Raw genomic sequence first — 12,745 nt, 5'->3', positions numbered from 1 at the left:
TTGTTAGAAATTGTAATTTCTAACAAGGCATGTAATTGTTAGAAATATTTAAATAACAGTGCTGCTTATCAAGAGAATATCAAACCATAGTTAAACCTTTCCATAGTAAAATAAGACTCAGGTTCCTGCTTTTGTCAGGATTTTTTTTAGTTGTGAGTGAAAGAAATTCAACTCCAAGTGGCTGAATCGTGAGAGAAGATTTGCTGGCTCAGAGAACACCAGGGCTAAGGTAGCTGCTATCAGCCAAAGTCAAGGCCAGGTGCTCACAAGATGACATCCGAAACCTGTCTCTCACTTTCCTGCCCCTGCTTTTTCGGTCTTGGCCTCATTCTCAAGAAACTCTTTCCTTCATGGGAGAGGATGACTCTCAGCAGCTGCAAGCTTCTGTTCCATCAGCTAAGGGACTTCAGAGGAGCACAGAGGGCCCCTTGGCCCAGGGTGCCAGCACCTGACCTGGGACTCACTCTGATTGGCCTGGCTTGGGAGGAAGGCTACACCCTGAGCCAATCTCTGAGGTCTGGGGTGGAACTTTGATTGGATGGGCTCTGGTCACCTGCCCACAATGTGGAATTGTAGGGGTAAGGGGAGGATCAGCTCCACCTGAATCCTAGGAGCAGAGTTATGTGTCAGTTTGCTAGCTCTGCTATGACAAACTACCACAGAAGGGGTGTCTTAAGTAACAAGAAGTTATCTCCCCACTGTATGGAGACAGGAAGTCCAAGATCAAGATCTTGGTAGGTTTAGAGGCCTCTCTCTTTGGGTAGCAAATGGTTGTCTTCTCACTATGTCTTCATGTGACCTTTTTTTCTGTGCATAAATCTCTCTTTTCTTCCTCTTTTTGTAAGGACATAAGTTCTACTGGAAGAAGTTAGGGCCTCGAACTTCTACCTGTGTCCTCATATCTAAAGAATGCTCTTGTAGACAGCATATAATTAGATGATCGTTTTCTTTTTTTTAAATCCATTCTGCCAATCTATGTAGTTTGATTAGAGAGCTTAATCCATTTACATTTAAGTTAATTATGATAGGAAGAGACTTACTATTGCCGTTTTGTCTTGTAGCTTTTTTGTTACTCATTTTCTCTTACTGCCTTATCTTGTGTTTAGTAGATTTTTATAGTGACACTTTTGATTTCCTTTTCATTTTTTTTGTGTACATATTCTACAGATATTCTTTTTGTGTATTATGAAATTGTATAAAACAGTCTTGTGTTATAACAATCTATTTTAGACTACTGCCAATTTAATTTCAATTGCATAAAAACTCTACACCTTTACTGTTCTGTACTTGCCCTGGTGTTATTGATGTCACAATCACATCTTTATATATTGTCACATGCTAACATACGTTTATAATAATTTTATGCTTTTGCCTTTAAATCTTATAGAATAATAAAAGTGGAGTTATGAACCAAAATCAAAATAATGCTGGCTTTCGTATTTGTCCACGTGTTTACCTTTGCCAGAATCCTATATTTTCATATGAGCTTTCAGTTAGCATTTGATATCCTTTGATTTAAACTTGAAGAATTCTAATACTTTTAACATCAGATCAGATCAGATCAAATCAGTTGCTCAGTCGTGTCCGACTCTTTGTGACCCCATGAATCGCAGCACGCCAGGCCTCCCTGTCCATCACCAATTCCCGGAGTTCACTCAGACTCACGTCCATCAAGTCAGTGATGCCATCCAGCCATCTCCTCCTCTGTCATCCCCTTCTCCTCCTGCCCCCAATCCCTCACAGCATCAGAGTCTTTTCCAATGAGTCAACTTTTCGCATGAGGTGGCCAAAGTACTGGAGTTTCAGCTTCAGCATCATTCCTTCCAAAGAAATCCCAGGGCTGATCTCCTTCAGAATGGACTGATTGGATCTCCTTGCAGTCCAAGGGACTCTCAAGAGTCTTCTCCAACACCACAGTTCAAAAGCATCAATTCTTCAGCGCTCAGTCTTCTTCACAGTCCAACTCACACCCATACATGACTACAGGAAAAACCATAGCCTTGACTAGACAGACCTTTGTTGGAAAAGTAATATCTCTGCTTTTGAATATGCTATCTAGGTTGGTCATAACTTTCCTTCCAAGGAGCAAGCATCTTTTAATTTCATGGCTGCAGTCACCATCTGCAGTGATTTTGGAGCCCAGAAAAATAAAGTCTGACACTGTTTCCACTGTTTCCCCATCTATTTCCCATGAAGTGGTGGGACAGGATGCCATGATCTTCGTTTTCTGAATGTTGAGCTTTAAGCCAACTTTTTCACTCTCCACTTTCACTTTCATCAAGAGGCTTTTGGGTTCCTCTTCACTTTCTGCCATAAGGGTTGTGTCATCTGCATATCTGAGGCTATTGATATTTCTCCCGGCAATCTTGATTCCAGCTTGTGTTTCTTCCAGTCCAGCATTTCTCATGATGTACTCCGCATAGAAGTTAAATAAGCAGGGTGACAATATACAGCCTTGACATACTCCTTTTCCTATTTGGAACCAGTCTGTTGTCCCATGTCCAGTTCTAACTGCATACTTCTCATAGGACAGGTCTAGTAGTAACAAACTATCTTAGCTTTTCACTTATCTGGGATGTCTAAATTTCTCTCTTCTTTTTGAAGGAGAGTTTTGCCAGATATAGAGCTTTCAGGTGACACTGCTGTTTTTCTTTTAGCTCTTTAAATACATCTTTCCGCTGCCTTCTTGCCTGTAAGATTCTGTTGAGAAATATACTGATGATGTTTTTGAGGAGTCTTTGTATTGATATATGACCATTTGCTTTTCTCTTGCTGCTTTTAAGATTCCATCTTTATCTTTGGCATTCAACAGTTTGATTATAAGTTATTTCAGAGTGACTCTTTTTGGCCTCCTCTTCTTTGAGTTTTGTTGAGCTTTCTTTTATTTGTATATCCATGTACTTCCTCAAATTTGGGAAGTTTTTGGCCACTCTTTCTTCAAATACATTCTTGCTCTTCTCCTCCTGGGACTTCTCTCCTTTATTTCTCCTTCTCATTATGTAATCTATATATTCATCTTTTTGATAGAGTCCCATGAATCCTTTAGTCTCTCTTCATTTTTCTTCACTATTTTTCCTTTTTGTTCCCCAGACTCAATAATTTTAAGTTAACTTTCTTCAAGTTTATTGATTCTTCTGCCTGTTTAGGTCTGCTCTTGAAACCCTCTAGTAAAATTTTCAACTCCAGAATTTGTTTTTCTTAATTCCTATTTTGCTGATATCCTCATTTTGTTTACATATCATTTTCCTGATTTGTACTAAGAACTAAAGGTTCTTTGTTCATTGTTTCCTTTAGCTCTTTGAGCATATATAAGACAGTTGCTTTAAAGTCTTTGTCAAGTAAATCTAATGCTTTTATTTTTTCAGAGATGCCTCCTGTAGATTTAGTTTTCCTTTGAATCATATTTTCCTGTTTTTATGTATGCTTTGTGATTTTTTTTAATTGGACATTTGAAAAAATAGTTATCTCTTCCAGTTTTTACAGACTGACTGTGCAGGGGAAAACCTTCACTAATTAACCCAGCATACATACTTAAGGTCCTAAATCTTTTCATGCTGGGTATCTTTCCTGGGCTGGTATGTGTGTGCTTTTTCCAAATTCCCCCATATCCACAGCTGCTTTTAAATGTTTTGATTTCTGTTAGAGTCTCACCCCTGTTTCTTCCTGGTGCCTTGGCTGTTCTATTTAATTCCTCAGTCAGAAATCTCTTACCAAGGGCATTTAGAATTGGTAGTCTTCTTGCAGTTTTCATAAGCTATGCCTGATCAGATCAGATCAGATCAGATCAGTCCCTCAGTCGTGTCCGACTCTTTGGAACCCCATGAATCGTAGCACGCCAGGCCTCCCTGTCCATCACCAACTCCCGGAGTTCACTCAAACTCATGTCCATCGAGTCAGTGATGCCATCCAGCCATCTCATCCTCTGTCGTCTCCTCCTCCTGCCCCCAATCCCTCCCAGCATCAGAGTCTTTTCCAATGAGTCAACTCTTCGCATGAGATACTTCCCACTATTTCCCTTAGTTTGAGATCTCAGTTTCTTTTGAACCCAAAGTTGGATGACTTAGAAACCAATCTCTCAGGCGGTGTGCAGACAGGCTAGAACATTAAAATTTCACTCTGCTCTGCTCCCTCTGGCTTGTGGGAAGTAGATGGGGACCAAGCCACTGCCTCTCCCAAATTGTGGTGGGTGGGAAAAGGGCAAATAAGATTCCATGAAATTTCCTACCATTTTGAATGTGACTTTTTCTTGACTGGGCATTTGGTTGTTACTGATTTCCAGAGCACCTATAAAGTTATTTTAGTCAGTTTCTAGTTGTTTAATTATTTAATGCTTCCATGGGGCAATGAGGGCCTGGAATTTCTTAGTCTGCCATTTTGCTGACATTACCATTCTCCCTCTTTTAAAAATATAATGGGAACTTGGACCATAACATGTACCATCTGAGAACTGACCTGTATTCTTGCCAAAGTGAGCTCTCAGTTGGGCTGGAAACTGGAATGGATTAGTGGGACATTACAACAGTTCATTTGTGGGACGTTGCAATTCTTCCTTTGAATTAATATTCGTTCTCGAAGGAGCCTCTGAGAATTGGAATGGTAGAGGCTATCTACCGTTTCAAGCCTATCTTTGTCAGTAAGGAGACCTTCTTCAAACTACATGTCTTGGAAGACTGCATATCAGGCACTGTATTTTCCCAATCAACATTTACCTCAGACTTCCTGCCAAAGATGGAAAGATTAGACAAAGTTGACTGCCATTGTAATTGTCCCCTTGACCTTTCTCTGAACACAGGAAGTAGGACCATCGGTTTAGATTTATGTCAATTTACAAACCAGAGTAGATTATTGCCTACTAAGTGCATGGCTGAGAAATTAACTTTTAATTGAAGTGACCCAGAAAGGGAAGCTGTTTCAGCAGAGACCTTATGACCCAAGAAATTGGCTTTTAATGACCAATTTCCTTCCATGTCAATTCACTAAAGGCAGTTAAGTTTAGGGATTTTTTTTTTTTTAACCCACCTCTGATGCTTTTATTTACCTCTGAGAAAGAACAGACACTAATTTGCTTTTGTGAAAGGGAACTGAGAATGCTGTAAGTCTGCTAAAGAATGTCAGAAAAGGAAAGAATATTGTGTGTTGTTAACTAATGGAACACCTAAGCAATTAAGCTCTTGACCTTGAAGCTCCCTTATTACAGATTAGCTTCTACTGCTGAGACTTATAAATAACTGTAGACATATAGGCTCATTAGAAATAATATTCATTGATTACCATTTTATATGTCTTATACTTCTGCTTTTGCACGGTTGGTCTCCTCTTCCTTTATATTCATGGATTCTATAAAAACTGACATCTTGAGAGTCCTTTGAACTTCAAGAAGATCTAACCAGTCTATCCTAAAGGAGATCAGTCCTGGGTGTTCATTAGAAGGACTGATGTTGAAGCTGAAACTCCAATATTTTGGCCACCTCATGCAAAGAGTTGACTCACTGGAAAAGACCCTGATGCTGGGAAGGATTGGGGGCAGAAGGAGAAGGGGACGACAGAGGATGAGATGGCTGGATGGCATCACCAACTCGATGGACATGAGTTTGGGTGGACTTTAGAGGTTGGTGATGGACAGGGAGGCCTGGCATGCTGCGATTCATGGGGTCTCAAAGAGTCCGACAGGACTGAGCGACTGAACTGAACTGAACTGAACTGATACAGTAGCCAGTTTGAAAACTGATGTTAACTTAAAATTTTTTGTCTCTCAGTTTTCTTTCCATTTTGTTTTCCTCTAGGATACCCAGTAGGAATGTGTCATCATGATATAATTGTAGAATTGTTCTCTTGTATGATTTAAAGAAATCCGGCTCACTATTTTATAGTTACTACCCGTGTTGTGGGCTTCCCTTGGGGCTCAGCTGGTAAAGAATGCACCTGCAGTGCAGGAGACCTGGGATCAATCCCTGGGTTGGGAAGATCCCCTGGAGAAGGGAAAGTCTACCCACTCCAGTATTCTGGCCTGGAGAATCCCATGGACTACACAATCCATGGGTTGCAAAGAGTCGGACACGACTGAGCGACTTTCACTTTCACTTTCACCCATGTTGTATAGCTATTATCTAATGACTGTTCATGTTTGAGGAAAGAAAGAGGCAGGTTTATTGCATTTGAAACAGTTTAAACTGTATGGGATTATTTAAATTATAATCATGTTCTTATACTAATCCCCTGTGTGACCTAAAGACAGTAAAGGGACACACAAATTGGAACAAAGGGGACAGCCTGATAAATAAAACCATTCATGTTTTTTAAAAAAATTTTTATTTGACTGCACTGAGTATTAGGTGCAGCATGTGGGATCTTCAGTCTTTGTTGAGGCATGCAAGATGTTTTTAGTTGTGGCATTCGAAATCTTAGTTGTAGCATGTGGGATCTTGTTCCCTGACCAGGAATGGAACCCAGGCTCCCTGCATTAGAAGCATGGAGTCTTAGACACTGGACCATCAGAGAAGTCACAAAACAATTGATGTTTAAACACACTCTTCAAACAAACACCCTTTCTGAAGGAGGTGCTATGTATAAATATATATGGTGGTAATCTTGCTTTAATGATCTTTTAATTGAAATGGCTTTTTTTTTTTCTACTTGCTAACACTTATTTTCTTAAAAAAGGAGTAGATGGAATAAGGGATAAAAGAAGTACAATGAATAATTTATTTTTAATGAACTTCTAAAATAGAAATTTCTAAATGCTATGTATTAGTCATAGTGAAACATGAATCAGAGTTTTCTTTGGAAATATTTTTTAAGAACTACTTTATGTGGATAAGGGCTCCCCTCATAGCTCAGTTGGTAAAGAATCTGTCTGCAATGCAGGAGACCCAGGTTCGATCCCTGGGTCGGGGAGATCCCCTGGAGAAGGGAACAGCAGCCCACTCCAGTATTCTTGCCTGGAGAATCCCATGAACAGAGGAGCCTGGCAGGCTATAGTCCATGGGGTCACAAAGAGTTGGACACAATTGAGCGACTAAAGAGAGAGAGAGAGAGAGAGATAGATAAAAATAAACACCCTTTTGCATCAGTCACAGCAATAACAACCCAGGATTATAATCAGAAATCTCTTTGTTTGAAAGGAGCCCTGAATACATGCAGATGTTGGCAGATAGAAAGTGTTGGGAGTGTCAGTTTTAGGACAAACTGTTTTAACCCCACCCACCTCTTGAAAACTTGTTTTATTTTGATATCCCAAAGAGCAAGCCCTTTTCACTGGTGAGAGCAGTCCACATCGCAATAGCTAAACATGCAGGGAACACATGAGTGTGAAAAAATAAATGCTGATTTCCTTGAAAATCAGTAAGACTGTCTTTTCCATTTTGCAAAGGGAAGTCAGTGACCTTTAGCAGGGAGTGTTTCCACCCTCGATTGTTAACTACTTCATTATTTCGATCATATTCTAATCTTTCAGGCCCAAAAAAAGCAACATAGGAAAAAAAGGAATTGTGATTCAAAAGTTGGCTAGTGTCTTGAAACCTGGGGACTTCAGAAGTCCCACTAGGGGACTGAGCATGGTATCCTGGCACACATGCATTGGGATAATAAAATATGCACTCCTCCCACCACCCCTCCCCAGGCTGTATCCCGGGGTTGAGGGATGAGGAAAATGTATAATACTAGTAATCCAAATGTATTTGCTGCCCCCCAAAGAAGTTTCCATAACAAGATTTCCTAGACCTGTTAACTGCCCAAAGTATGTCAGTTAAAGGAACTTTATCATTAATTAATAAACCATCATAGTTTTCTATGAATACTCAGATCCATGTATCCTAAGACTTCCGCGCCTCCCCCTCCCCGCTTTTTTTTTGAAGATCAATGTTTTGTAACTCATATTCAGAGAAGCAGTGTAGGAAAAGCAATGTTCTTTTACAAGTCCTAGGCCAGTTATTTTAAAACAAGAAGGTTATGTGCAGGAAAACCCCCAGTGGGAACTTGACTTGGATGTTGCACGGTCTTTCATCTCTCTCCTCACTGCTCTGTAGGAGGAGAGGTTGCTTGCAGCTCCTGCTGACCCAGCTATGTTCTCAGTCACAGCACTGTTTTGATACCTGTGGTTTCCTGGCCTCTAGAGGTTGTGTGTTTGGCAGTGGGGAGAGTGAAGGAGCAGGCAGCAGACCAACGAGCTTTGCTTGAGATGAGGGATTGCAATCTAGGAGTAAAGTCTGAAAAGTCTAGAAGTCCTAGTCCTAGATTTCTGACCTCGTGTCTCTTTAACCTAGTGAGCCTCCAGCACTAATATGAAGCCTATTTTCTGAAGAAAATTCAGACCACAGTGAACCAAGATATACAGCTCAGTGAGAGAGAATGATGAAGTTAATCATCTTTAAAAAAAAATGAGTCCAACTCTTTGCGACCCCGTGGACTGTAGTCCTCTAGGCTCCTCTGTCCATGGGGCTTCTCCAGGTGAGAATACTGGAGTGGGTTGCCATGCCCCCCTCCAGGGGATCTTCCCAACGCAGGGATCGACCCCTGGTTTCCGCATAGCTGGCAGATTCTTTACCATCTGAGCCGCCAGGGAAGCCCTATAAAACTATTTATTGTTAATTAATTAATTAGACTGCACCAGGCCTTAGTTGCAGCATGCACACTCTTAGCTGTGGCCTGTGGGGCCTAGTTCCCCGACCAAGGATCAAACCCAAGCTTGCCGTTGGGAATGTGGAGTCTTAGCCACTGGACCACCAGAGAAATCCTGTGAATCATCCTAAATGTATTTAAATAGTAGTAAATAATCAAATGTATTTAAACCAGACTCAACCAATCAAGGCTTTGAAAAGATTGTCAAGTACCTACCTAGTCTAAATGGATAGACTCTGTCATTTCTGTATCCACCTGTAAAACTCAAACCTATCAGAAGAATATGTTACCAAAATATAGCACCTAATCTTTCATGAACTCACACAAAATAATACTAGAAGACCATTTTCACAGTAAGTTCAGTAATGTCTTCAGTTCTTGTTTATATGTAATTCACTTGGAGTGAGCATTCTCAATCCTGCAACCCAAGTCAGTTAATAGGTGCCAACTAGAGGCAGAAATCCTGCCCAAGAGAAGAGGGGAGACTTATTAATTATTTCCAGTGACCAGGAAGAGTTATGGAAATTAAGGCCTAGAAGGTGAGATGGCCACCTCACATTAAAATGAGTGACGTCATGGAAATAGAGAGAAGGGGTTGCTCTTTGATTTCCTTTGTGTAAGATAAGTCATATTCCCAGCATATTCAAAGCAATGTTCTGTATCACTTCAGCAATTTCCAGAAATCACAGCTTCAGTTAGCTATATCCTTTTTATTGAGATTTAGCTGATTTACAATTTTATATTAATGTCAGGTGTACTACCTAATGATTCAAAATTTTATATAGATTATATGTCATTTAAAGTTATTGTAAAATATTGGTTATACTCTTTGTTCTGTATAATATATCACTGTAACTTCTTAATTTAATATATAGTAATTTGAACTTCCTAATCTTAATGTATAATATAGTATTCCATTGTACATATGTACCACATTTACTTTATCCCTTTATCTGTTGATAGACACTTAGATCACTTCCATATCTTAGCTATTGTAAATAATGATGCTATCAACATTGGGGTGCCTGTATCTTTTTGAATTAGTGTGTTTTGGGTTTTTTGGGTATGCACCCAGGAGTGAAATTCCTGGATCATATGGTAGTTCTCAGAGAAGGCAATGGCACCCCACTCCAGTACTCTTGCCTGGAAAATCCCATGGACAGAGGAGCCTGGTGGGCTGCAGTCCATGGGGTCGCTAGAAGTCGGACACGACTGAGTGACTTCACTTTCACTTTTCACTTGCCTGCATTGGAGAAGGAAATGGCAACCCACTCCAGTGTTTTTGCCTGGAGAATCCCAGGGACGGGGGAGCCTGGTGGGCTGCCAGCTATGGGGTCGCACAGGGTCGGATACGACTGAAGCAACTTAGCAGCAGCAGCAGCATGGTAGTTCTTTTTCCAGTTTTTTGGGGGAGCCTCCACACGATTTTCCATAGTCAGTTCAATTCAGTTTAGTCGCTCAGTCATGTCCGACTGTTTGTGACCCCATGGACTGGAGCACACTAGGCCTCCCTGCTCATCACCAACTCCCAGACCTTGCTCACACTCATGTCCATTGAGTTGGTGATGCCATCCAACTATCTCATCCTTTGTCGTCCCCTTCTCCTCCTCCCTTCAATCTTTCCCAGCATCAGGGTCTTTTCCAGTGAGTCAGTTCTTCGCATTAGATGGCCAAAGTATTGGAGTTTCAGCTTCAGCATCAGTAATTCCAGTGAATATTCAGGACTGATTTTTCTTTAGGATGGACTGGTTAGATATCCTTGCAATCCAAGGGACTCTCCAGAGTCTTCTCCAACACCACAGTTCAAAAGCATCAATTCCTTGGCGCTCAGCTTTCTTTATAGTCGAACTCTCACATCCATACATAACTACTGGAAAAACCATAGCTTTGACCTTTGTTTCCAAAGTAATGTCTCTGATTTTTAATATGCTGTCTAGGTTGGTCATAGCTTTTCTTCCAAGGAGCAAGCATGTTTTAATTTCATGGCTGCAGTCACCATCTGCAGTGATTTTGGAGCCCAAGAAAATAAAGTCTCTCACTGGTTCCTTTGTTTCCCCATCCATTTGCCATGAAGTGGTGGTATCCAATGCCATGATCTTAGTTTTCTGAATATTGAATTTTAAGCCAACTTTTTCACTCTCCTCTTTCATTTTCATCAAGAGACTCTTTAGTTCTTCTTCCCTTTCTGCTGTAATGGTGGTGTCATCTGCATATCTGAGGTCATTGATATTTCTCCTGGCAATCTTGATTCCAGCTTGTGCTTCATCCATCCCAATGTTTCTCATGATGTACTCTGCATATAAGTTAAATAAGCAGGGTGACAAAATACAGCATTGATGTACTCCTTTTCCTATCTGGAACCAGCTGTTATTCCATGTCCAGTTCTAACTGTTGCCTCTTGACCTGCATACAGATTTCTCAGGAGGCAGGTCAGGTGGTCTGGTATTCCCATCTCTACGAATTTTCCACAGTATGTTGTGATCCACACAGTCAAAGGCAGAAGTAGATGTTGTTTTACAATATTTTTCTTTTTATATTTCTTTTCTTGGGGATGGTCTTGATCACTGCCTCCTGTACAGTGTCATGAACCTCCGTCCATAGTCTTCAGGCACTCTGTCTATCAGATCTAATCCCTTGAATCTATTTGTCACGTCCACTGTATAGTCATAAGGGATTTGATTTAGTTCATACCTGAATGGTCTAGTGGTTTTCCCTGCTTTCTTCAATGTAGATCAGCTGCACAAATTCATACCCACCAACAATGTACAAGGGTCCCCTTTTCCCCACATCCTCACCAACATGTGTTATTTGCAGACTTTTTGATGACAGACATTCTGACAGGTTGTGAGGTGATATTTCATTGTGGTTTTGATGTGCATTTCTCTAATAATTAGCGATATTGAGCATCTTTTCATGTGCCTGATGGCATCTGTGTATCTTCTTAGGAATAATGTTTATTCAGGTCTTTTGTATGTTTTTTAATTGGGCTGTTTGTCTTTTTGATATTGAGTTGTATGAACTGTTTATATATTTTGGATACTAGCACCTTATGGGTTGTATCATTGGCAAATATTCTCTCCCATTCAGTAGGTTGTCTTACATTTTGTCAACCATTTCTTTGCTGTGTAAATGTTTTTAAGTTTAATTAGGTCCCATTTGTTTATTTTTTACTTTTGTTTCCTTTGCCTGAGAAGACAGATGTAAAAAATTATTGCTGTAATTTATGCCAAAGATTGTTCTGCCTATGTTTTCTTCTAGGTGTCATATGGTTTCTGGTGTCACATGAAGGTCTTTAATCCAATTTGAGTTTATTTTTGTATATAATGCGAGAAACTGGTCTAACTTTATTCTTCTAAGTGTAGCTGTTCAGTTTTTCTGACCCCATTTTTTGAAGAGATTGCCTTTTCTCCATTGTATACTCTTACCCCATTTATCATAGATTAATTGACCATAAATACTTGGGCTTATTTCCTGGGCCTCTATTCTGTTTCATTGATCTATGTGTCTGCTTTGATAATTGTGGTTTTGTAGTATAGTCTGAAGTCAGAGCACATAATTCCTCTGGCTCTGTCCTTCTTAAGATTGCTTTGGCTATTCAGGATCTCTTGTGCTTACTAAAATTCTAAAATTTTAGAATTATTAGTTCCATTTCAGTGAAAAATTTTATTGTTATTTTGATAAGGGTTATACTGAATCTGTAAATTTCATTGAATAATATGGTCATGTTATACATTAATTGTTCCAGCCCATGAAAAGGCTGTATCTTTCTGTTTGTATCATCTTCAATTTCTTTCATCAGTGTCTTGTAGTTTTCTGAGTACATGTCTTTTACCTCCTTAGTTAGATTTATTCCTATTTATTTTGTTCTTTTTGATGTGAAGGTAAATGGAATTATTTCCTTAATTTCCCTTTCTGACAGTTCACTGGTCATGTATGGAAATGCAACAAATTTTTGTATATTAATTTTGTATCCTGAAACTTTACTGAATTTGTTGATGAACTATAGTAGTTTTTTGTGCAGTGCTTAGGATTTTCTGTGTATAATTTCATATCATCTGCAAGTAGTGACACTCCTTCCTTTCCAATTTGGATTCCTTTTCTTTCTTTTTCTTGTCTGATTGCCATGGCA

The sequence above is a fragment of the Bos taurus genome, chromosome 20, assembly GCF_002263795.3.
Source record: "Bos taurus isolate L1 Dominette 01449 registration number 42190680 breed Hereford chromosome 20, ARS-UCD2.0, whole genome shotgun sequence".
Lineage (NCBI taxonomy): Eukaryota > Metazoa > Chordata > Mammalia > Artiodactyla > Bovidae > Bos > Bos taurus.
Note: the sequence above shows the minus strand (reverse complement) of the source record.